This window comes from Nicotiana tabacum, chromosome 2 (genome assembly GCF_000715075.1).
Source record: "Nicotiana tabacum cultivar K326 chromosome 2, ASM71507v2, whole genome shotgun sequence".
In the NCBI taxonomy this organism is placed as follows: Eukaryota; Viridiplantae; Streptophyta; class Magnoliopsida; order Solanales; family Solanaceae; genus Nicotiana; species Nicotiana tabacum.
The window spans coordinates 11,393,007-11,419,102 of NC_134081.1; the positions used below are offsets into that span (position 1 = coordinate 11,393,007).

Sequence of the window (26,096 nt, forward strand, 5' to 3'; positions counted from 1 at the left end):
ACACTTGCACAAGCATATACGTAAATAAATCACCCATATAGGTTTAAGAAGATGAATCCTGATGTTATTGACCATTTACGTGTACCCCTGTGTACTTGCCTTCTATGTGGAAGTTGACCTGTAGTCACGTAAGTTGTCCGTGTAGTCATGAGCCATTGTTATTGTTGACACGTGAGTGGTCCGTGCGAATATTGGATATTGTCACTCTCTTGTCACATGAGTCGTTCGTGCGGTTATGAATTGTAATGCGGGCACAAGATTCCAAATAATTAGGGTTCATGAATTGGGACCCATGATTTATGATTATGAGGTTTGGTACCTCGAGGAAACTCTTGAATAAATCTAGTATAAAAGCGATTGTTCTTAATGAGTTGTTACTTATTTTTCTTTATTTTTGTTCACCGGAGTTAGACTGTTTTCGACATACATTACAACATTATTACTCGTTTGCTTCTTGTTGCTAATTGTTGTTTCTATTATTTCATTGCGAGTATTGTTTTGTCTTCCTTACCATGCTTAGCTTTATATTAACATTGTTTCCCCGTTAGTTCACTTTATACTTCTTCAGGTTGTTTAGTCCAGTAGGTGCCTTGACTGTCCCTCGTCACTACTCCACCGAGGTTAGTCTTGATACTTATTGGGTACCACTGTGGTGTACTCATGCTACGCATTTTGCACATTTTTATGCAGATCCAGGTATTTCGGAGTTGGTTGATCATTAGCTAGCAGGCCTCGGAGTCGCCTTTCGATTTTGTACTTGTTCTGTTTATTTCTATTCTGAAAAATTTGTACTTAGAAGATTTTCTAGTAAACTCAGTAGAGCTTATGACTTGTACTACCGGTTTTGGGATTGTTGGCTTGTAAGGAAATTTCCATTTCGAAATTTATAGTTGTTGGTTAAATTTTGCCATTATTTATGTAAGTGTTAGGCTTACCTAGTCCTAAAGACTAGGTGTCGTCACGATATCCTACGGAAGAAAATCGAGGTCGTGACAAGTTGGTATCAGATCTCTAGGTTCATAGGTGCTACGAGTCATAAGCGAGTTTAGTAGAGTCTTGAGGATCTGTACGGAGACGTCTGTACTTATCTTCAAGAGGCTACAAAACTATTAGGGCAATCTCACTTATTACATTCCTATCGTGCGAGTTTATTGATCTCGGAGATTGAGCCTTTGTCATTCTATTCTCTCACATATGGTGAGGATACGAGCTGTAGATACTGATGACGCTACCCCCAGAGCCGGTGTTGCTAGGGGCTGGGGCAAAGGCAGAGGTAGAAGCCGAGGAGGAGCACGTGCCGCAGCTAGAGCACCTGTCAGAGCAACAGTTGAAGAGACGCCAATAGCTCCGGTTGGGGGTGTACAAGAGGCGCATGTTATTACCCCAGACTTCAGGAGACTTTAGCATAGTTCCTGAGCATGTTTGGTATATTGGTTCAGGTAGGGTTGATTCCGGTTGCACCAGCTACTTCACAGACCGGGGGAGGAGCTCAGACTCCTGCCGCCCCTACTCCAAAGCAGCGGGCTCACATTGGTCAGGTTCCAGGTATTATGCCGACATGACCTGTTATTCCAATTCAGCCTATGGTTAGGGTAGCAACATTCGAGGAAGAACATCTTAGACCTGCGAGGTTCAAGAAGTATCACCCTCTTACTTTCAGTAGTTTAGATTCAGAGGATGCACATGGTTTTCTAGAGGAGTGCCACCGTATTTTCTGCACTATGGGTATTGTGGAGACAAGTGGGGTTGCTTTTAGTACGTTCCAACTTAAGGGAGCGACATATCGGTGGTGGCGAGCGTACGAGTTGGGTAGCCCGGCCGATGCAACTTCACTTTCATGGACTCCATTTTCAGAGATGTTCTTGAGAGAGTTCGTTCCTCATACCCTTCGGAATGCATGTCGCACAGAGTTTGAGTAGGTGCGCTAGGGCACTATGTCAGTGTCAGAGTATACCGTTAGATTCAACGATTTCTCCAGGCATGCACCTGCTTTGGTTCCTACAGTTAGAGAGCGAGTCTGCAGATTCATTGAGGGACTCAATCATGATATCCAGTTTAGCATGGCTCGGGAGTTGGAGACGGATATTCCATTTCAGCAGGTGGTATAGATTGCTCGCTGATTAGAGGGCATGCGGGACCAGGATAGAGGGGACATGCGGGATCGGGAGAGAGAGGACAGGGAGGCTAAGAAGCCTCGTGGACCGGGAGGATCTACTAGTCCATATTTTAGAGGCAGGGTACACCATGGTATAGGTTTTATGTTCCAACCAGTTCAGTTTGCACTTTAGGTTTTGTGTTGTGCTAAATATATCCATGGGTCTCAGAGTGCCTATACCAGACAGCTTCCACAGCCACGCTAGCGGATGGGTTGCTTTGAGTGTGGAGATACCAGCCACATGGTGAGAGATTATCCCAGACTCCGGACAGATGTGTCACAGCGGGGTATTCAAGCTATGAGTTTTGCTCCAGTCGTTGATATCCCTGCACCGCCAGCTTGGTGTGCATGTCAGGCGAGTAGAGGGCGCCCAAAAGGGGGAGGCACTACCCGTTGATATGCCTTCTACGGTAGGTTTGGGGCAGCTACACCAGAGGGTGTTGTACAGGTATGGTTTGATTTGTTATAGAGTAGCATCATTCGCATTTTGTTTTGATTCTGCTTCTCGGGGTGAGTCTTCCTATTTTGCTTCACATATGGGTGAGTTTTGTGATTTCTGTACTCTGCTTATGTGTTTACCCATGTTGGGAGATTCTATAGTGGTAGCCCATATCTATCGTTTCGTTTTATTCATAATTGAGAGCTATGATACTAGGAATGAATTTCTGTTATCCATTATGGTAGGTTTTGATGTGACTTCTGGGTGATTGGTTATGACTTGTGATTTCGATGCTCTACCAGTGTGGGAGTTCAGTATGTGTTGTGATTTTGTTGGTGGAATTGAATTAGTGGAAGGTTTCGATTGGTATGATGTGTATACTACTTGTGATTCAGAGCTGAGGATGGGATCCTCGTGTTTCCATGTGGTTTGATATGTTGAACCGAGCTACGTGCCGCGATGGAAGTTATATCAGGATAAGATCCCTATGATTAGTTCATGTGTTTTAATTCTCCCTTATGAAATTGATTCGTAAGTATTATACTGATAGGGAGTGGTGCTTGTCGGGTTGGTTTGATAGTTCTCTCATGTGTTTCCTTGTATATCCAGTCATATTCGTGTTGTGCTTATTGGGGTTTATCTTGTGAGGTGTGTGTCCAAGTGGAGTTAGATGTGACTTGTTAATTTTAGTGAATAGTCATGACATCTTCGTGTTTCTTGCATTGTTGTTGGTGTTGTGGAGGTATGGAACAAGGTTCTAGCTGATATGAGATTAACTGTAGGTGTTGGGCTTGATTATGGACAACTATTATGATTAGAGATGTTTTTAATGACATATGTGTAGTGTGTTATGTCATGTGTTTGTATCTGGTGAGTGTAGGTATAAGTTGTTGCAGCTGGTTGAGGCTGATACTATGTGTTGATGTAAGAATCAGGTCTTTTGGAAATGATCAGATGGTGAGAAATTTGGTTCTAAGGCCTATTGGTATTGGTGGAAGGAAAAGTCTTCAGTTGAGGTGGTGTTGTTGGGCTTACGTAGATTTGGGGTGACGTGGGGTCACCCGCGAGAATATGTATGGTTTGTACATTCAGTGATTTGATGACTTCAGAATGATTCTTGTCACGTTCGAGGACGAACGTTTGTTTAAGAGAAAGAGAATGTAACAACACGACCAGTAATTTTGAGAATTAGTATCCCCTTCGGTGTCTTAAGGTCTCGAGCAGCTTCGTATTATGTGTTATGACTTGCATGTGTGGTCGAGTTCGGTTATCGGATGATTCTGGATCAATTTGGAGGAAGGATTCTTGTTTTAGAAGCTTAAGCGGTAAAAGTTTACTGGAGTTTGGCTTTTATGTAAACGACTCCGAAGTGGTATTTTGATGATTCTAATAGCTTCGTATGGTGATTTTGAACTTAAGCGTGCTTCCAGATTTGGATTTAGAGGTCCGTAGTATAAGTTAAAGCATATTGGCGAAAATTGGAAAGTCAAAATTTTGAAAGGTTGAGAGGTTTGATCGGGAGTTGACACGGTTGATATTGGGCTCAGATTGTGATTCCGAGAGTTGGATTAGCTCCGTTATGTCATTTGAGACTTGCACGCAAAATTTAACGTCATTCCGGGTTGATTTGATATGTTTCGGCACGAGTTTTGGAAGTTAGAAGATTTAAAAATTCATAAGTTCGATTCGAGGTGCGATTCATGGTTTCGACGTTGTTTGATGTGATTTTAGGCCTCGAGTAGGTCCGCGTTATGTTATGAAACTTGTTGGTATGTTTCGACGGGGTCCCGGGGGTCTCGAGTGTGTTTCAGATGGGCTACGGGCCATTTCCTCCTATTTTAGAATTTTGTTGCCGGTGTTTGATATCCTTCTCTGCGATCACATAGGTGCAACTGCGATCACATACGTGCAGCCGCGATCGCATATGCTGTTTGGTGAGTGACCCATTCTAATTATTCGCGTTCTCAGTGGATGGTTCGCGATCGCAAACGTGTGAATTTTGCTACATCGCGTTCGCATTCTCTATTCCGCGTTCGTCTAGTGCCTTTTGTTGGGTAGAGATATTGCTTCGTCGCGTTCGCACCTTCCTGCTCGCGTTCATGTAGCTCATAATTGGCAGCTATTTTTTTCCTTCTTCGCAATCACCTACAAATCTTCGCGATCGTGATTCATGTTACATAAGCAGCATAATATAATTTCCAAAATCGAGGGTTTTGTCCATTTTTCATCTTTTGAGCTAGAGGCCTCAGATTTGGGCGATATTTGAAGGGTTCTTCACATGTTTGATTGGGGTAAGTATTCTTTATCCGAAAAGGATTATATTTCATGATTTCATAATCATTTTCATTATTAAATTAGTGAATTGAATGGAAGAAAATGGGAATTTTGTAAAATCTTTCAAAAATATAAAATGAGGATTTGAAGGACGATTCGATATCAGAATTTGGTAATTCTTGTATGTTTGGACTCGTTATCGAATGGGTATTCGGATTTTTATAATTTTGGTTGGGTCCCGAGATGCGGGCCCGAGGTTGACTTTTGGGTTGACTTTTAATTTTTATTGAAGATTGAAGCTTTATTATCGGGAATTGTTTCCTATGAGTTTTATTTATGATTTAACGTTATTTTGGCTAGATTTGAGCCGTCTAGAGGTTATTTCACTCGAGAAGGTCATTTTAGAGTATCAGTCTAGCTTCTTTGAGGTAAGTATCTTGCCTAACTTTATGCTGGGGAACTACCCGTTAGGATTTGAGTCATTTGTGTTAATTGTGTCTGTGAAGGCCGTATATGCGAGGTGACGAGTACGTACTCAGGAAGATAGGATGTTGTTTTGTCATGTTAAATCCTCCATTTACTAAATCCACCCTTACATATCTTATTTGAAATTAATTGATTCATGTTTTACCCTTATTGCCAACTAAACTCTTATGTGCCTTAACTGAAGTTGTTGCCTCTTTTATTGCCATGCTATCTTTTCCGTAATGCTTAACCTTAATTGAAGTTATTATTATCTCTTTCGTAATTGCTTAACTTTAATTAAAGTTATTATTATCTCTTCCATAATTGCTTAACCTTAATTAAAGTTATTTTATCTCTTCCATAATTATTTAACCTTAATTGAAGTTATTATTATCTTTTTCCTAAGTTCTTAGCATTAATTGAAGTTATTATTATCTCTTCCATAATTGCTTTGCCCTAATTAAAGTTTTGGTTATCCCTTTCATTGTTGACGTGTTCTTATTTGGGGTCATTGATTCATGCTCTCTCTCTTATCCTTAAATTGTAATTTTGTGGAATCGTTTTTACACATTATCTCTCCCTGTTGAGCAATTTTTTTGAGACCATTCTTCCCTGTTGTGTTTTTCTTTATGAGCTCGTTCTTCCGTTTCTTTGTGTTCTGAAGTTCTTGAGTTGATTTACTTGTTGTATTCTCGTGTTATTATTATGATATTGAAACTGTTTTGAGGAAATGTTGTGGCATATAGGCACATGTTGTGAAAGTCATTTTATTGTATTTTTATGTTTTGGTACACGTGGTGTTGTTGAGAGAATTGTCGGGGTGTTCGCCCGTGAGTTGTCAATGTTGTTGTTACTATTGATATTTGTACATGCGGTGTGATAAGGTAGGCTATATATGTGGGTTTGCTCATGTGGAGAGACAAGGTGGGCATATTATTATGCATGTGCGGCGAGATAAGGCGGGCATTTACTTTATTATTGCACACGTAGCGAGATAAGATGGGCTATATCGCGGAATGATTTGTGATGGCCTGGGGCCATTGTTATTGTCGATGTTTGGTAGTGGTGTGCCTACCTTCTGTGAGTTATATCTTGTATATTTTGTGGTGATCATTTCTTATGTGCCATTCATTCTCCCTACTCTTACTTGTTGACTTGAATTGCGATAGAACACTTGCACAGGCATACACATAAATAAATCACCCATATCAGTTTAAAAAGATGAATCGTGATGTTATTGACCATTTACATGGCCTTCTGTGTGGAAGTTGACCTATCGGCACGTGAGTTGTCCGTGTAGTCATGAGCCATTATTATTGTTGGCACGTGAGTGGTCTGTGCAGATATTGGATATTGTCACTCTCTTGGCACATGAGTCATCCGTGCGGTTATGAATTGTAATGCGGGCACAAGATGCCAAGTGATTAGGGTTCATGAATTGGGACCCGTGATTTGTGATTATGAGGTTTGGTATCTCGAGGAAACTCTTGAATAAATCTGGTGTAAAAGCGGTTGTTCTTAATGAATTGTTACTTGTTTTCCTTTATTATTTTTCACCGGACTTAGACTTTGTTCAGCTTACTCCACATCATTATTACTTGTTTGCTTCTTGTTGCTAATTGTTATTTCTATTGTTTCTTTGCGAGTATTATTTTGTCTTCCTTACCATGCTTAGCTTTATAACATTGTTTCCCCATTAGTTCACATTCATACTTGTTCAAGTTGTTTAGTCCAGTAGGTGCCTTGACTGTCCCTTGTCACTACTCCACCGAGGTTAGTCTTGATACTTACTAGGTAACGCTGTGGTGTACTCATGCTATGCTTTTTGCAAATTTTTGTGCAGGTTCAGGTATTTCAGAGTTGGTTGATCATTAGCTAGTTGTTTGGACTTTGCTTGGATACTCAAGGTATACCTGCCGTCGTGTTCGCAGGCCTCGAAGTCACCTTCCGATTTTGTACTTGTACTGTTTATTTCTATTCCGAAACAATTGTACTTAGAAGATTTTCTATTAAACTCAGTAGAGCTTATGACTTGTACTACCGGTTTTGGGATTGTTGGCTTGTAAGGAAATTTCCATTTCGAAATTTATAGTTGTTGGTTAAATTTTGCCATTATTTCTATAAGTGTTAGGCTTACCTAGTCCTAAAGACTAGGTGCCGTCACGATATCCTACGGAGAAAAATTAGGGTCGTGACAGTAATGCCCAATAAGGCTTGGTGCCTCCGTGATTCGGTAGCCCGGATCGTCCGAAGTTTTATTGGACGACAGTTCCCGAGTAGGGGTAGCCCGTGAGCTTGATAGTCCCCAAGTAGGGGTAGCCCGTGGGCTTTAGGATCCAGTCTAAAAAAAATAAAATGTGTAATAATAAAGTTTAAGGTAAGTAGAAATTTCTTTCTTTGCTTAATATGCAAGGTACATGATCGAAGGCATATAACTCTTGTGTCGTGGCTAGAATGGACTATGTGGGCATGATTCGTATGACCGTTTGACCCTTACAATGAGTCCTGACCACTAAGCCTTATCTTTTGGCACATAAAAGTTTCTTTCCCTTGCTAAAGTTCTTAATCTAGGGGTAATGGGTCCAGATTTCAAGGCCAAACTTGTGAGGGCTCGAATACTGTTGATCTGATGCAAACGATCATTGATTCCTATTTAAGGCCAGTCTTCAAATCTAAGGTAGCACGTTTTACTGCTGCCTCATTAAAAACCTTACCGAAAAACCCACTTCGGGACAAAACCAGTTTAAGAAAAAAAGAGTGCAACTCATGCTTTCAGACCTAATAGCCACGCCTGCCCTTGGCCGAGTACCTGCATGCGTTAGTCCATAATGTAGCAAGATATAAAAGGAATTAAGTATGTACCTTAGCAGTAGTACCGCTTTAAGTGTGCCACGTTCTAGTTGTTTGGTAGTTGTACACTGTTTCCCGCTTTGAGTTTATACGAGCCTTTGCCGGTTATTCCGACAACTCGATACGGTCCTTCCCAATTCGGGCCCAGTTTCCCTCCATTTGGGTTCTTGGTGTGTAGTGTTACCTTTCTCAATACCAAGTCCCCGACTTGAAAGTGTTGGAGGTTGGATCTTCGGTTGTAATACCTTTCTATTCGCTGCTTCTGGGCAGCCAACCAGACCAACGCGGTCTCCCACCTTTCATCCAATACTTCTAGGCTCGTAGTCATGGCATCACCGTTTGACTCTTTGATAGCATACTGAAACCTAAGGCTCGGTTCCCCCACCTCGACTGGTATTAAGGCTTTGACTCCGTAGCTCAAAGAAAACAGGGTGGCCCTGGTGCTCGATTTCAAAGTCGTACGATATGCCCACAAGACTTTGGGCAAGATTTCCTTCCATTTCTCTTTTGAACCGGTCAACCTCTTTTTCAGGTTTTGCAGTATAGTTTTGTTCGTCGATTCCACATGTTCGTTCCCACTAGGGTGATAAGGTCTCGATAATATCTTCTTGATCTTCAAAAAACTTACTCACCTTGCTGCCGATGAATTGTTTCCCGTTGTTGCAAACGATTTCGGTTGGTATCCCAAATCGATATATTATGTGATCCCAGATGAAGTCAATGACTTCTTTTTCTCGTACCTTATCGAACGCATGGTCCTTGACCCATTTAGAAAAATAATCAGTCATGAATAATATGAATTAAGCTAAATCGGGTGCCCATGACAGGGGACCGAGTGGAGCATTTCTCCCGATTGATGGATCATCGAGGCATGCCTTTGGAACCCGTCGCATTTCCATACAAAGTCTTTCTCATCATTCTCCATTTCGGTCCAGTAGTAGCCGGCTCTGATGAGCTTTTGACCTAAGGATTCTGCCCCCGAATGGTTCCCGCAAGTGCCCTCGTGAACTTCTCTCATGGCGTATTCGGTCTCACTCTGTCCCAAGCATCTGGCTAGTGGGCCAAAGAAAGTCCTCCTGAACAATGCCCCTACGACCAAGCTAAATCTGGCAGCTTAGGTGCGCTGAGTTTTCGATTCTTTGGGGTCCGAATTTTTTTTTCCTTTCATCAAGTAGTCTATGTATTTGTTTCTCTAATCCCAAGTTAAACTCGTTGAGTTCACTTCGACATGACCTTCTTCTATCACCGAATTTATTAGTTGCACCACTGCTCCCAAACTGAATTCATCGGAATCAACCGATGACCCCTAGTTAGCCAGTGCATCGACCTCACTATTTTGATCTCGGGGTACGTGATGCAGGGTCCATTTCTTGAATTGGTGTAGGGTTACCTGCAACTTGTCCAAGTACCTCCGCATTTGTTCTTCTTTTACTTCGAACGTTCCATCGACTTGATTTTCCATGAGGAGGGAGTCGCACTTGGCTTCGATCACTTCGGCCCCAAGGCTCTTAGACAACTTTAGACCTACAATTATGTCCTTATAATCGGCCTCATTGTTAGTCAATTTCACAGTTCTATTAGATATCCTAATTATACTTCACATAAGAGGTTTTAATACGATACCGAGCCTGGACCCCTTCATGTTGGAGGCACCGTCTGTGAAGAGGGTCCATATGCCCGAAGTAGTTCCCGAGGTGAGCAGTAGTTCCCTTTCGACTTCGGGTATTAAGGCCGGCGTAAAGTCGGCCACAAAGTCTGCCAAAATCTGAGATTTTATGCCGGTTCGAGGTTGGTACTCGATATTGCACCCGCTAATCTCCATGGCCCATTTGGTCAACCGGCCTAAGAGCTCAGGCTTATGCATAATATTCCTCAGCGGGTAAGAGGTTATGTCACATATAGGGTGGCATTGAAAGTACGATTTTAGCTTCCTGGAAGCGCTTAGCAAAGCGACCACTAACTTTTCCACGTGAGGATACCTTGATTCGGCCTCGCCTAGAGTTCTACTGATATAGTAAATAGGGAATTGTGTACCTTCTTCCTCCCAGACTAAGACACCACTTATCGCCAAATCGGAAACCGCAAAGTAGAGGTACAACTGTTCATCTACCTTTAGAGTGTGCAGCAGGAGGGGGGGGAGGGGGGTTGACAGGTATCATTTGAGTTCTTCCAAAGCTTGCTGGCAATTCGGGGTCCAGGAAAACTTGTTGTTCTTCTTCTTCAATAGTGAGAAGAATTGACGGCTTTTGTCTGAGGACCTAGAGATGAACCGGCCCAATGCGGCGATACACCCGGTCAATCTTTGAACTGCCTTGACGTTGTCCACTATGGTGATGTCCTCTATGGCCTTTATTTTATCAGGGTTGATATCTATCCCCCGATTGGATACCATGAACATGAGGAATTTGCCTGATCCGACCCTAAATGCGCACTTTTATGGGTTTAGCTTCATGTTGTATCTCCTTAATATGTCGAAGGTTTCCTGTAAATATTTCAAATGGTCCTCTGCTCGCAGGGACTTGAGCAGCATATCATCAATATAAACTTTCATTGATTTTCCTATTGTTCTTCAAACATTCGGTTTACTAGGCATTGGTAGGTGGAACCGGCGTTCTTTAATCCAAACTGCATTACGTTATAACATTAGGTGGCGAATTTGGTAATGAAAGAAGTTTTTCCTTGATCGTCTAGGTCCATCCGAATTCGGTTGTACCTGGAGTAGCCATCGAGAAAGCTGAGTATCTCGTGCCTGGACGTCGCGTCGATCATTTGATTGATATTAGGCAAAGGGAAAGAATCCTTAGGGAATACTTTGTTTAGGTCTTTGTCATCCACACACATTCTTAGTTTATTTCCCTTTTTAGGCACTACCACTACGTTAGTTAACCAGTCGGGGTACTTAACTTCCTGGATGGATCCTATTTTTAGAAGTTTGGATACCTCATTCTTGATAAACGCATGTTTGATTTCGGACTGTGGCCTCCTCTTCTGCTTAATCGGATGGAACTTCGGGTCCAAACACAGCTTATGAGTAATTACCTCCAGTGGAATCCCTGTCATGTCAATATGGGACCAAGAGAAACAATTGACGTTAACTTTAAGGAAATCAATAAGTTTTTTTCCTGAGCTCAGGGGTTAACCCCATGCCCATGTATATCTTTTGATCCGATAGGTGTTAGATTATTACGACTTGCTTCAAATCTTCAACCGTCGATTTAGTGGCGTCGGTGTCATCAAAAGCTATGAAGGATCTCGAAATGTTGTAATCATCCTCTTTGTCTGCTCCTCATTCCTCCTGTTTCTCCGGTTCGACCGAGGCTAGTATCAGTGATTGCAATTTAACCTCTGCCTTTCTGGTATGTTCTTTATTCCTCGATGTTGAAATTGCGGGCACCAGGACTACCCCATCGACAACAAATATCTTTTTTGTGGTTGGTTGTTCTCCGTAGACCGTCTTGACTCCTCCTGGTGTGGGAAATATTAACGCCTGGTGCAAGGTCGAGGGCACCCCTCATGTTGTAAACTCATGGCCTTCCGAATAGAGCGTTGTACCTCATATCCCCCTCGATCATGTAGAACTTTGTTTCTTGGATTGTCCAGGCGGTGTTCATTGGCAAGGTTATTTCTCCTTTAATGGTCTCACACGCCATGTTATATCTGTTCAACACCCGAACTGCTGGTACGATTTGATCATGTAACCCTAAGTGCTCTACGACCCTCGATCTATTGATGTTGGTCGAGCTAACCGGATCCATAAACACACGTTTAACTTGAGATTTATTGATAAGTACAAGTATTAACAGTGAATCATTCTGAGGCTATATGATGCCCTCGACATCTTCATCACTAAACAAAATGGCTCCCTCCGGGACATAGTACCTGGTACATTTTTCCCTTATGATAGGTTTTTTAGTGCGCTTTATCATTGGTCCTTAGGAGACATCAATTCCTCTGATGATCTTATTGATCACGTGTTGAGGCTATTCTTGTTCGACCTGTTTGTTTGCGCCCCTATTCTGGAAGTGATTTTTGGCTCAATCACTCAGAAATTCTCGGAGGTACCCGTTGTAGAATAACCGGGTAACTTTTTCTCTTAACTGTTGGCAATCTTTGGTTCTATAGCCGTGAGTGCCGTGATATTTACACATCAAATTAGGATCTCTCTGGGTCAGATCGGATTGCAAAGGTCGGGGCCACTTGGTCTCTTTAATACGTCCTATGGGTGTCACGATGCTAGCAACGTCCATGTTAAAGTTGTATTTCGACAATATCTGTGCTTTCCTTCTCCCGAGCGGCCTATCGAACCCAATTTTACTCATCAGGCCTCGACCATCGGACCCTTGATCATCTCTCTTCTCGTTCCTTGCGGGATGGCGCTCGTATCTATTTCCCAATCGTCCCGCGTTATTTGGTTGATACTGATCTAGGACCGGTCTTGGCTCTTGATCAACGTCTCTCTTAGATCTATCATCGGACCTGATGGGGTAAACAGATCCAAAAGGGCTCCGAGCTAATCATCCTCGACCCTAATCTTCGACTGATACCTGTTGTGGATATTGGCTCAGGTTACCGCCAGGTACTCCACCAATTTTGTTTTAACTATTGAGAGGCCAAGGAACTCCGGGGGTTGATCCCCAGAGTGAATGCCTGAACGGCCCAAATATCCGCGATCGGTGGTAGATCCATCCATTCCATCCGGAATCTCAACACGAACTCCCTGAGCATATCGTTATCCTTTTGCTGGACCTTGAAGAGATCTGACTTTCTGGTCTCGACCTTGATGGCCCCGGCATGGGGCCTTCACGAAAGCATCTGCAAGCATAGCAAACGAGTCAATGAAATTTGGGGGTAAGTTGTGATTCCATATCATTGCTCCCTTGGACAAAGTTTCTCCGAACTTCTTCAGTAACTCCGACTCGATCTCATCATCTTCCAAATCATTCCCCTTGATTGCGCGTGTGTAGGAGATCACGTGTTCGTTTGGATCCGTGATCCCATTGTATTTGGGGATGTTGGGCATGCGAAACCTCTTTGATATCGACTTTGGTGCCGCACTCGGAGGAAAAGGCTTCTGGATAAATTTCTTGGAATCCAACCCCTTCAATATAGGGGGTGCCCCTGGGATCTGATCGACCCTGGAGTTGTATGTTTCCACCTTCTTGTCATTATCCACAATCTTTTTCTGACCCGACTCCACTAGTCTTGTCAACTCTTTGAGCATCTTTATCACCTCAGGATTTATCCCGGGCTCGGCTTCACCCGATCTCTCGATAACTTGCTCATCTCTTCGAGTACTCTCTCGGGATCGTTCGGGCTCGAACTGTTGGGGGCGCGGCTTTGATTCTGCAGTTGTGCTATTGCCGCATGTGAGCACGTAATTTTTGCCCCATGCCTAAAATACTCCTAAAAATACTCTAAAATAGTTTTAATTGCCTTTATAGAATTTTAGGAATTTTTCTTTATTTCTATTTTATTTGTTTGACATTTATTTGTATTTTTAGCATATTTAGTTGCATTGCAAATCGTTAATATAACGAAAAATATTTTATATTTTACTCTTCGCATTTTTAGATCCTAATTACATGTTTAGTTGCATTACTAAATACAAAAATCACAAAATAATAATAAATTAGCTATTTTGGTTCATCAACTAGTCTTAGTTTAATAATTCATAGTTAATTGATTAATTGTTAGATAGAATAGTTAAATTAGTTAATTTCGCAAATTAGTTTTAAATTAGGTGTTGTTAAGATAAGTGGCTAATTTTGAAAATCAAAACAAAGAGGGAAAAGGGAGCCGGTGAGTTAAAAATTGGACTGGGCCATTATTTCAGGCCCAAACCCATGCCCAATTCATCCCAGACCTGGCCCACTTCACCTGGCCTCCGAACAGGCCCCTACCCCTCAAAACGACCTCTCAGACCTCTCATATCTCTCTCACCACCCTCCATCGTCTGCCGTCGCCGAAAATCGTCCATGGCAGCGGCCCGTCGCCAAATACCCCCAAAATATCACCCCATAATCCCCAACCTCCTCTCATCACTAATCTACCGTCAATTTTTTCAAAATCCCTGTCGCATTCCATGAATTGCAGATCTCAGAATTCTAAAAAATAAAATAAAATCTCCTTTTATCATTTCTCGATCAAATCGGCCATGATTACGGTTGAAATTTACATCAATGGATAGCTCTTGACAAGAGCTATCAATTGATGTAAGATTTAACCCGTTTTTTAATTGTCGGATTTTCGTCAACCGGTCGTTGACCGGTTAGGTGCTCTCCAATTGACCTTTTCTGCTTTTCCGGCTTGCTGGAATCATTTTTCTCAATCTGTTGAAACTCAGTAGGTATGCCTTCCCCTCTTTTTCTTTTTTTTTTTTGTTGATTTTAAATCTGATCTTATCCTCCTCCCCTATTCTCTGATTCAAATTTGCATTTGTATGTTAGTTTAGCTCGACAGTTTGTGTGTTCGCATATTAGGATATTCCTTTTTAGTTAGTTTAATTGCATGATAATTAACTTGTAGGCTAATTGATCTTGAATCATGTTAGTCGCATGTTTGAATTAGAATTAATTATTAGATTACTTGGTTTTTTTAATGTTATTTGCTCTGTTTTGATTTTAAATTTGTTGGAGTTCGTTTGTTACTATTGTTTGTAATTACTAAAAGTCTAAGAGGGTTTAAGGGAAAGAAAAATTTAAGGAATCTTGGGTGTAACTGTTAAAAAAACTTCTGGAAAGGGAAAAAGGGACTAATATGCTAGAAGTAAGAGTAAAGGTGATTTTATTATAGACTGTTCAGTAATAGGAAGGACTAAAAAGAAAAAAGAAAAACAGAAAAATATACTGAGAGTTTGTTATAAAACAGTACACACTCTCATTCTCTGATGGACAGACTCCCGCATAAAGACTCTCCCCTTCACGCACCTGCACTGACACTCACTCTCTCTTCGTTCAGGCATTTGTCACAAAGCAGCCTCTAAAAAATAATTCAAAAACAGCTTTCAAATTCAGATCTTAGATCTAAAATTTCAGCTTCAAAAATTGACAAGAAAAACACCAAAAAACAATAAAGGTTTAAGCAATTTTATACTCAAAAACAATTAGGGAGAGCTGCAACTGTTTTAGTCAATTCCAAATGATTTCCTCTATCATTTTCTGGGTTCTTCAACTTGGATTTCATCTGTGATTGAAGTTTTTCTGCTATCAACTTAGTAGCTGAGCTCCAACCTTCAAGTTTGGCCTTTATTTGGCAATTTGCTCTTTAAATTAGCTCCTGTGATTTAGGTATGTGTCTCAATCTGAATTCTATACCAGATCTGCTTTAAAATGAAATCGTGGTTATTTCTTAATTCATTTGCTGTTACTATTTTGATCCATTAGCTATTATTTAGTTTCAGCGGTGAGTGAAATGCTTGTAAACTTGATTAGACCATGGTTATGGATTAAATTGGACCTTATAACATGCAAGCAGTTTCATGTGATTTGATTCCATGTCTTTGTTAACATCATATATTTGAAAATATAATTGAATGAGGATAAAGAAAATATTTCATTGATTCAGTTGCTATTTATTTGCGTAACAGTAAGAGTTACTATGTTTGTTTCCTGCTTTTAGGGAGGATTCACATTAAAGAGGTAAATACCTTTAATAAATCATGGGAAATGGAAGGGAAGAACATGAACTGGGTTTGATTATTAGTGTAAAGTGGCTGTAATTGTAATAAATAGCGTTGAGTCATCAGATGGTTTAAATCTATGAATTTGATTCTAGTTTGGCATTGTATCTTGTTTCAATTCATTACAAATGTATTTCAAATTTGAAACCCAACTTATGAAGATTGATTATCTCCAGAATTTTGCGCTAATTTGTGCGTAAGTTGTGAATTGGGCCAGACTTGTAAATGACCCAACAGGGGCTGTGCATATGAGTCTGGATGCTCCAAGTCATGGGCCCTAGAGTTTGACCCAATGAAATTCGCATGAATTAAATATTGCTAGTGTTTTATTTTATTTTCAATTGTTCAGCAAGTTAGTATAAACGATGACCTCTCTCAGATTATTTTGTCAAAGTCATTGGCTGGGACAGGCAATTGCGTCATGTCTCTTATTCACCTTAGCAGATTTCAACTATTGGCTCAAACATGTAGGATTAGAATTAATTAATACCTATACGGTTATCCACAAATGATTTCCATAATTCACAGACCTCACAACAAATCTCAAATTAGTTTAGGACAACAGCCTTCGAATATCATAGTTTGCGTTAGGTGTGCTTTAATAATAAATCATCGTAACTATGGGTATAATTCCCATTGCATAATCATGATACGTAACTTCAAAAATCGAGTGAACGCTCGTATAACTTGACTATAACTTCAAAGTGATAATAAAATAAAATCATGTCGTACATTGCGGGTGCGTTTTACTGTAACGACCCGGCCGATCGTTTCGAGTATTACAACCACGTCTCCCCATTTACTGCTCAAATTGTGCTTTTCGATTGTTATTTGACTTGCCAGTGTAATTGCTTCGGGTCCGGTGAGGTTTTGAAATAATTTGGAATACTTAGTTCCAAGGTTTAGAACTTAAGTTGAAAAGGGTGGATGTTGACCTATGTGTAACGACCCCTGAAAAAAAATTTGCTAAGGAAATTAAGGTTTCATGGTGCCGAACTAGGCTTACTTGTTTGAGAATTTTAGAAATTCTTCACGGTGAGCTTTCTCGCCACGGCTTAAATCTTTTGGGTTGAACAATGCGTCGATGAGTAAAAGGAAATATTTTGCCGGAAAAAGGTCATTTCTACGGCCCACTATGCGGTAGTAGAATCACTCTGCGGACCGCATAATGGCCGCAGAGTGAATCAGAAGTGGGGAAAGTTTAGAGGAAGGTCTGCAGCGCGTTATGCGACCGCACACCAGTTCTGCGGAGCATTATGCGACCGCTAAACAGATCTGCAGACCGCATAACGACCGCAATTTGATACAGTATTGCCCAGTTATGGAGGGCCTTTTTGCAACCCATTATGCGGGCCGTAGGAGCATTATACGGTCGTATATGCGACCGCAAAGTGTGTTTCGGGACTTCATTTTTTGGGTTTTATAAACCCGATCCCATTCTTATAAAACACTATTAGGGGTCATTTTGAAGGGTTTCATCTTATATTTTAGAGAGAAGTGAGAGCATCTTAGAGAGAAAAAGTGAAGACCTAACCAGTTGTCCATCAATTCTTGTTCAAGATTTGAAGATTTCACAAGGATCTTGCTAGGGTTTCAAAGAGGTAAGAATTTCTAACCCTAGTCTTCATTTTCGAGTTTGGGTAAAGATGGGTGATTGGGAGTATGATTCTTGGGTGTAAGAGTATTATTTATATATACACGTACCAATAAGGTTTGTGGAAAGATTATTGAGTTCAAATGTGTAAAGATTGGGTTGAAAATGGTAGAAAATCTTCAAAGACTTTAATTGAAGATTTGAGGGTCGAGTTGATGTCGGAATTTGGTGAAATTTGTATGGTTGGACTCGTGGTTAGATGGGTGTTCATAATTTATAATTTTTGTCGGGTTCCAAGGCGTGGGCCCCACGGGCAATTTTTGAGTGCAATTCAAATTTTGTTGGAAAATTAGTCTTTTAATATGGAATTAATTTCTATAATTTGAATTGATTGAATCGAATTAATTGTGACTAGATTTGAGGCATTCAGAGGTCGATTCGCGAGGCAAAGGCTTATTGGAATAAAGAATTGCTCGGATTGAGGTAAGTAACAGCTTTAAATTTGGTCCTGAGGGTATGAAACCCCAGATTATGTGTTATATGATTGGTTTGAGGTGACGCACATGCTAGGTGACGGGCGTGTGGGTGTGCACCGTAGGAATTGTGACTTGGTCAAATTCTATGGAACTCTGTAGTTGAATAATCTGTTGTTATCTATACATTCTCCATGTAGTAGAGAAATTAAATCACAAATCATGTTTAGATTATGTGTTGGCACTGTAGGGACCCACAGAGGCCGTGTCCGTATTAAATTATCTGCTAAATTGTTGTTTTGTACTCAGTCACAGTTTTCTTATTTATTTTATTTCAGTCTCTATTGTTCATTATTGATGCATCATCTCATTGTTGTTTGGGCTGACTTTCATGATTATTGAGAGTCGGAGAGACTGAAGAGATTTATGACTGAGTGAGGCCGAGGGCCTGATTGTGAGATATTGATACTATAGCACGTGAGTTGTCCGTGCGGATCCAGATATTATACTATAGCACGTGAGTTGTCTGTGCAGATCCAGATATTATACTATAGCACGTGAGTTATCCGTGCAGCACATGAGTTTATACTAGCACGTGAGTTGTCTGTACAGATTATAGCACTTGGGCTGAAGGAGCCCCTCCGGAGTCTGTACACACCCCGAGTGAGCGCAAATACCTACTAAGTGCGAATGCTGAGTGATGAGTGAATGGAATGGCTGAGTGACTGTGGTCCTGAGAGGATATGTTTGATTTCATTCTTATTGCACTACCGTTGTCATATATATCACTGTGTTGGAAATTTCTAAAAGATATTATCTCCTGTTTTAGTTGAACTTGATATGAAATTACTGTTTGGGGCTTAATTGTTAAACTTACAAGCATGCCTACTTTCTTATGTTGGAAATTATTGTAATTGGACTTAGTTGTGAAGCTCGTCACTACTTTCAATTCTTTATTTAGTATTATTACTTGCTGAGTTGGTTGTACTCATACTACACCCTGCACCTCGTGTGCAGATCTATGTACTTCTGGACACGGCGGCTGCTAGTTCTTGGAGTTTTATCTGTTGGAGATCATCGAGGTAGTTGCTTGACGTCTACAAACCTTGATTCTCTTTCCCTTCAGTTTTTGTACTGTTCTACATTTTCAGACACTGTTTTTAGCAGTCAAACTTTGTTATCATTTAGATGCTCATGTTCTCAGTGACACTGTGTTTTGGGAATGTATCTTATGTTAGTAATTTGTGAGATTTTTCTATGGAAATTCAAATATTATGATTTCAAACTTAAGAGAAAATGTAGTTTTTTTAAGTTGTCAGCTTGCCTAGTATTGAGATAGGCACCATCATGACATGTTAGGATTTTGGGTCGTGACATTCACGCAACGCGATTTACAATAAAAGCGGTAAAAGGGTAAGAATGTACATATGGCTAAAATATGTAATAATTGGATAATTAAGCCATGTGTAATTGTAAAGCGACCGTGCTAAAATCACGGAATCCAGGAGTGCCTCACACCTTTTTTCGGGTTAACAGAATAACTTACCCAGGTCTTATATGTTTCGCAAACTTATACGTAGTCATATTTTCCTTGATTAGGGATTTAAAGTAATTGGTGACTCGGAACATCAAAATTAAATAATTTCAAGTGACGACTCTAAAAAAATAAAAATAAAATCAATCCCATTTTAAATAATGTCACTTAAATTGGAAAAAACTCTTTTCCCCATAAAAAGGAGGTATGACACCGTCTGTTGAGCATGTAACATTTCGAAGAATAGCCGCATGCTTACCCTATCACCTTCGCCTTCGGGCGCTTCTCGAGTTGTTGGTAGGGGTTGTAACGACCCGGCCGATCGTTTTATGAATTTGAGTCCCGTTCGGCGGCATAAGGTCCTGAACAACTTCGTATTATGTGTATTTATTTGTGTGCGTGGTTGAATTTAGTTACCGGATGATTCAGAGTCAAATCGAAAGAAGGATGCAAGTTTTGGAAGCTTAAGTCTTAGGATTTTGACTGTAGTCGGAACTGTATGAAGACGACTCCAGAATGGAGTTCCGTTGGTTCCGTTAGCTCCTTTGGGTGATTTTGGACTTAGGGGCGTGTCTGGATTGTGTTTTGGAGGTCTGTAGCTCATTTAGGCTTGAAATGGCGAAAGCCGAATTTTTGGAGATTTGACCGGTAGTGGACTTTTTGATATCGGGGTCAGTATCCGATTCACGAAGTTGGAGTAGGTCCGTAATATTGAATATGACTTGTGTGCAAAATTTGGGGTCAATCGGACGCGGTTTGATAGGATTCGGCATCTGTTGTAGAAATTTAGAGTCTCAAGTTCATTAAATTTGAATTGGATGGTGATTCGTATTTTTAGCATTATTTGATGTGATTTGAGGACTCGACAAAGTTTGTATGGTGTTATAGGACTGGTTGGTATATTTGGTTGAGGTCCCGGGGGCCTCGGGTGAGTTTCAGATGCTTAACAGATCGAAATTTGAACTTGTGTAATTGTTGAAGCTATCAAGCTTCTAGTGTAATCGCACATGCGGTGGGGTGGCCGCAGGTGCGGACACGCACGTGCAAGAGGCCAAGCACAGAAGCGAAATTGAGGAGATGACCAGGGGTCGCAGGTGCGAGGGAAGTTCCGCATATGCGAGCCCGCAGATGCGCTTGAAATTTTGCAGATGCAGAGAGTGAGCTGGAGGGGCAGTCCGCAGAAGCGTACATTTGTTCGCAGGCGCGCACTCGCAGGTGCGGCCATTTGATCTCAGAAGCGGACCCAGGTGTGTAAGTCAAGTCTGCACCTGCGATGGATTTTTCGCAGGTGCGGCATCACAGGCATGACTATGGGTCCGCAGGTGCGAGATCGCTGGGCAGAAAAGAGAAAATCTTGAGGGTTTGGTCTCATTTTCATTTTGGGACTTTGAGAGCTCGGGTTTGGGCGATAATTTGGGAGATTTTCAGAGAAAGCTTTTGGGTAACGATTCCTAACTCATTTATGGTTATACTCCATTAATCTATAGTTGAATTCATCATTTAATTACGGAATTTGGTTGAGAAATTTGGGGAAAAAGTTTGAAAGTTCTTCAAATAAATTTTTGAGTTTTGATTCAGATTTTGACATCGAATTTGGATAATTTTGGTATGAGTGAGCTCGTGATTGATTTGGTGTTCGTATTTTGTGACTTTTACCCGATTCCAAGACGTGGGCCCGTGTCGCCTTTTTGGGCCGAATTTTTAATTCTTTGCTAAAGTCGTAGATTTATTATTTAAATTAGTTTTTCGTAATTTTATTCATGATATGTAATTGTGTTTGGCTAGATTTGGGCCATTCAAAATCGGATAATCGAGGAAAAGGCATTCTTATTGATTGATTGAGCTTGGTTCGAGGTAAGTATCTTGCCTAACTTCGTGTGGGGGAACTACCTCTTAGGATTTGAGTCTTCTATGCTAATTGTAGTCCGTGTACGCGAGATGACGAGTACGTGCTCGGACTTATTTGTGGAAAGTTTGCCTTTTAGGGTTCTTAGGTCCTTGTATTCACTGATTATGCAGTTGTTATGTTATGAATACGTCTCTTAATTACTAGTTTCACCTCTACCTGCTTTGATTAGAATTAATTGCTTAATGATCCGCCCTTGATGCTTATTTGAGTCATCTGTGCCTTAACTGAAATTGTTATCTCTTCTATTGCCATGTTATCTTTCCTCTAACTGCTTATCTTTATTTAAAATTATAATTATCTCTTTTGTAATTGTTCATCCTTAATTGAGGCTATGATTATCTTTTTGTTGATTATCCCTAATTGAATTTGTTGTATCTCTTTTTTAATTGCCAATCTTAAAAGAAGTTAGATATCTTATATTTTAGTTGACCTGTCCTTATTTGGAATTATTCTCCTTGTGTTAGCTCCTCGTTGTCGAACTGTACATTGTGGACCGTTGTTACATAGTATTTCCTTTCTTGTTGAGTTGTTCTTATTATGACTAGTATTCTCTATTGTGGCCACTCCTCGTGAATTAATTCCTCCTTTCCTTTGAGTTCTGGAATTTCTGAGTTGATTTACTTGTCGTACCCTTGTATTAGTGTTATTGTTGATGTTGTACTTGTTGTTCTTGCATATCTACTTTGGGACTATAAAACGGTACCTCGGGAGATCCCCCATGTCTTGCATATTTACTTTGGGACTATGAGGCGGTACCTCGAGAGATCCCCCTGTCTTCTATATTTACTTTTGGGACTATGAAGCGTTACCTCGGGAGATCCCCTATTAAGCATTTACTTTTGGGACTACGAGACGGTATCTCGGGAGTGCCCTTTGTTGATATCTCTTTGTTATGGGGTTGCACGAGGTTTCTGCCGTGCTATTGTTACTATTGATATTTGCACATGCGGCGTGACAAAGAGGGATATATAAATATATGTGGGTTGCGCATGTGGTGAGACAAGATGGGAACATTATTATGAACGTGTGGCGAAACAAGACGGGCATTTACTTTACTATTGCGCACATGGCGAGACAAGGTGGGCTATGTTAGAGATTGATTTGTGATGATTTGTGATGACCTGGGGGCATTCTTGTTGTTGATATTTGTGTAGTGGTACACTTACCTGTGTGAGCTTTATCTTGTGAAAGTGTGAGAAAATATTCTACGTGTTGTCCGTTCTTTTCCTTATGCTCACTAGCTAGTATGAACTATGTTAGAACACTTACACAAGCATACACGTAGTTAAGCACTCTTATCGGATAAGAGGTTTTTCTGATATTGTTGGGTATTAATGCACACCCTTGCTTACTTGCCTTCTATGTGAGAATGACTCTATTTGGCACGCGAGTCGTTAGTGCGGTTATGCGGTATAAAGAGAGCACATGATGCCAAGTATTAGGGTTCAGGTATTGAGACCCGTGAATTATGATTTGTCCGAGGTTCGATACCCCGTGGGGTTTATTGACTAAAACCAGGTGTGAAAGCTGTCGTATTGTTGAGTTGCTACTTGTCCTTTCTTTATATGTGATTATCGGACTTAGGCTGTATTTCTGTTCTTTCTTCTATGTCATTATTATGATGTTCCTTTGATAGTTGTTGCTTTTCTTCCTTATTGCAATTACTGTATTAATTTCCACTTCGCGCAACCTTTATGTAGATATCATACTCTATTGTTTCTATACTTATACTTGTTTAGGTTATTTAGTCCAGTAGGTGTCTTGACTGTTCCTCGTCACTACTCCACTGAGGTTAGTCTTGATACTTGTTGGGTACCGCCGTGGTATTAGTCTTGATACTTGTTGGGTACCGCCGTGGTGTACTCATACTACATTTCTGCATATTTTTGTACAGATCAAGGTATTTCGAAGTCAGTTGATCATTAACTAGCTGTGCGGATTGTTGCTGTGGAGACTCAAGGTAAACCTGTTGCTGCCTTCGCGGGTTTCAGAGTCACCTTCTTTTTTGTATTCACATTGTTTTACCTATTTCCAAACAGTTGTATTTAGAAATTTGTAGCAATCTCTGTAGAGCTTATGACTTGTACTACCGGTTTTAGGAATTATAAATTTTATAGAGATTTCTATTTCAAAAGTTGTTAGATGTTATTTATTATTATTGTTATTCAGTAAATGTTAGGCTTACCTAGTCCCTAAGAGTAGGTGCCATGACGATACCCAACGGAGGGGAAATTGGGTCGTGACAGTTGGTATCAGAGCTCTAGATAAGTATTACGGGTCATAAGCGAGTTTAGTAGAGTCTTACGGATCGGTACGGAGACGTTTGTACTTATCTTCGAGAGGCTACGGAACTATTAGGACAATTTCACTTCCTCCATTCCTATCGTGCGAGTTCATTGGTTTCGAAGTTTGAACTTTTATCATTCCATTCTCTCACAGATGGTGACGACACGAGCTGCAGTTATTGATGACGTTAGCCCCGGAGCAGATGTCGCTAGGGGCAGAGGCAGAGGCCGACGAGGAGCACGTGCCGCAGCTAGGGCACCTACCGGAGCAACAGTTGATGAGCCGCCAGTAGTTCCTTTGGGGGGCAGGTACCGGAGGCGCCTACTGTTACCTCCGGACTTCGGGAGACCTTAGCACAGTTCCTGAGCATGTTTGGTACATTGGCTCAGGCAAGGTTGATTCCGGTTGCACCAGCTATTTCACAGATCGGAGGAGGAACCCAAACTCCCGCCGCCCACACTCTAGAGCAGCGAGTTCATATTGGTCAGGATCCAGGTGTCATGGCGACATAACCTGTGGTCCCAGTTCAGCCCGTGGTTAGGGCAGCAACATCTGAGGAAGAACAACTTAGACTTGAGAGATACAAGAAGTACTATCCTCCTACCTTTAGTGGATTGGCGACAGACGATGCTCAGGATTTCCTGGAAGGAGTGTCACCGCATTCTCTGTACTATGGGTATTGTGGAGACAAGCGGGGTTGCTTTTGTTACGTTCCAGCTTAGGGGGGGACTTATCAGTGGTGGCGGGCATATGAGTTGGGTAGCCCGGCCGAGTCAGCTTCACTTACATGGGTTCAGTTTTCAGAGATGTTCCTGAGAGAGTTTGTACCTCAGTCCCTTCGAGATGCATGGCACACAGAGTTTGAGTAGTTGCGCCAAGGCACTATGTGAGTGTCGGAGTATGTCGTTAGATTCAGTGATTTGGCCAGACATGCACTTGTGTTTGTCGCTACAATTAGAGAGTGTGTTCGTAGATTCATTGAGGGGCTCAGGCATGATATTCGGTTCAGCATGGCTCGGGAGTTAGAGTCGGATGTTTCGTTTTAGCAGGTAGTAGGGATCACTCGCCGAGTAGAAGGCATGTGGGATAAAGTGAGAGGAGACAGGCGAGGCCATGAGAGAGAGAGGACAAGCGAGGTCAGGAGAGAGAGGATAGGGAGGCGAGGAAGCCTCGTAGACCGGAGAGATCTACTGGCCCTTATTCTAGAGGTAGGGTATGACATGGTAGAGGTTTTGTGGGTCAGCCAGTTCAGTTGGCACTTCAGGCATCGCACAGTGTTTCAGGTGCTCATGGGTCTCAGAGTACCCATACCGCACAATTCCCATAGCCACATCAACAGAGAGGTTGCTTCGAGTGTGAAGATACCAGCCACAGGGTGAGAGATTGTCCTAGACTCTAGACAGGTGTGTCACAGCGGATTATTCAGGTGAGTAGAGGGCACCCAAGAGAGGAAGGCCCCGCTCGTTGATGTGTTTCATATAGTAGGCTTGAGGCCATTGTGCTAGATGATGTCATACATGTATGCTTTTGATTTGTTACAGATGGGCACCATTCGTATTTTGATTCGATTCTGCCTATCGGGGCGAATTCCCCTATTTGTTGTCCCACATATGGGTGAGTTCATAACCTAGTATTATGTTTATGTGTTTGCCCCTGTTGGGAGATTCTATGAGTGATAGACGTGTCTATCATTGTTTTAATTTATTATTGAAAGTTACGAGACTAGAAGTAAATTTATGTTGTCTATTATGGCATGTTTGATGTGATTCCTCAGTAAATTGGTTACGATTTGTGATTTGATACTCTACCGGGGTGAGAGTTTAGTAAGTGTTGTGATTTTATTGGCAGAATTGAGTTAGTGAAAGATTTCCATTGGTATGATGTGTATTCGACTTGTGATTCAGAGTTGAGGGTGAGACCCTCGCGATTCCATGTGATTTGATATGGTTAAACGGGCTATGTGCCGCGGTAGAAGTTATGTTAGGATGAGATCCTTGTGATTTGTTCATATACCTTGATTCTTCCTTTTTAAATTGATTCATAGTATGGTACTGATAGAGAGTTTTGTCTGTCGGGCTTGTTTGATATTTCTCTTATGTGTTTCTCTTTACATATTCAGTCATTTTCGTTATGTGCTTCTTGAGTTTTAGCTTGCAGGGTGTGTGCCCGGTGGTGTTAGTTGTGACTTGTTGATTCGGGAGTATAGTTAAGAGGTTTTCATGTTTCTTGCATCGTTATCAGTGTTGTGGAGGTTTGAAACAGGGTTCTAACAGATGTGAGGCTAATTGTCGGTGCTGGTTTTAATTACGGGCAGCTATTGTGATCAGAAATATTATTATGGGCCTATGTGTGGCATGTCATGTTGAGTGGTCGTACCTTGTGGATATAGACATGAGTTGTTGCAGCTGGTTGAGACTGATATCGGGTATGGATTTAGAA

At 41.2% G+C, this 26,096-nt stretch overlaps 1 long non-coding RNA gene across 1 annotated transcript; it reads left to right on the forward strand.

Moving 5' to 3' along the window:
- The first annotated feature begins 14,105 nt into the window (after positions 1-14,105).
- LOC107778311 (uncharacterized) lies at positions 14,106-16,039 on the forward strand. The gene is made up of 2 exons (XR_001646356.2): positions 14,106-14,529; positions 15,801-16,039. It is a non-coding gene; the product is annotated as an uncharacterized LOC107778311 (long non-coding RNA).
- The last annotated feature ends 10,057 nt before the right edge of the window (positions 16,040-26,096 follow it).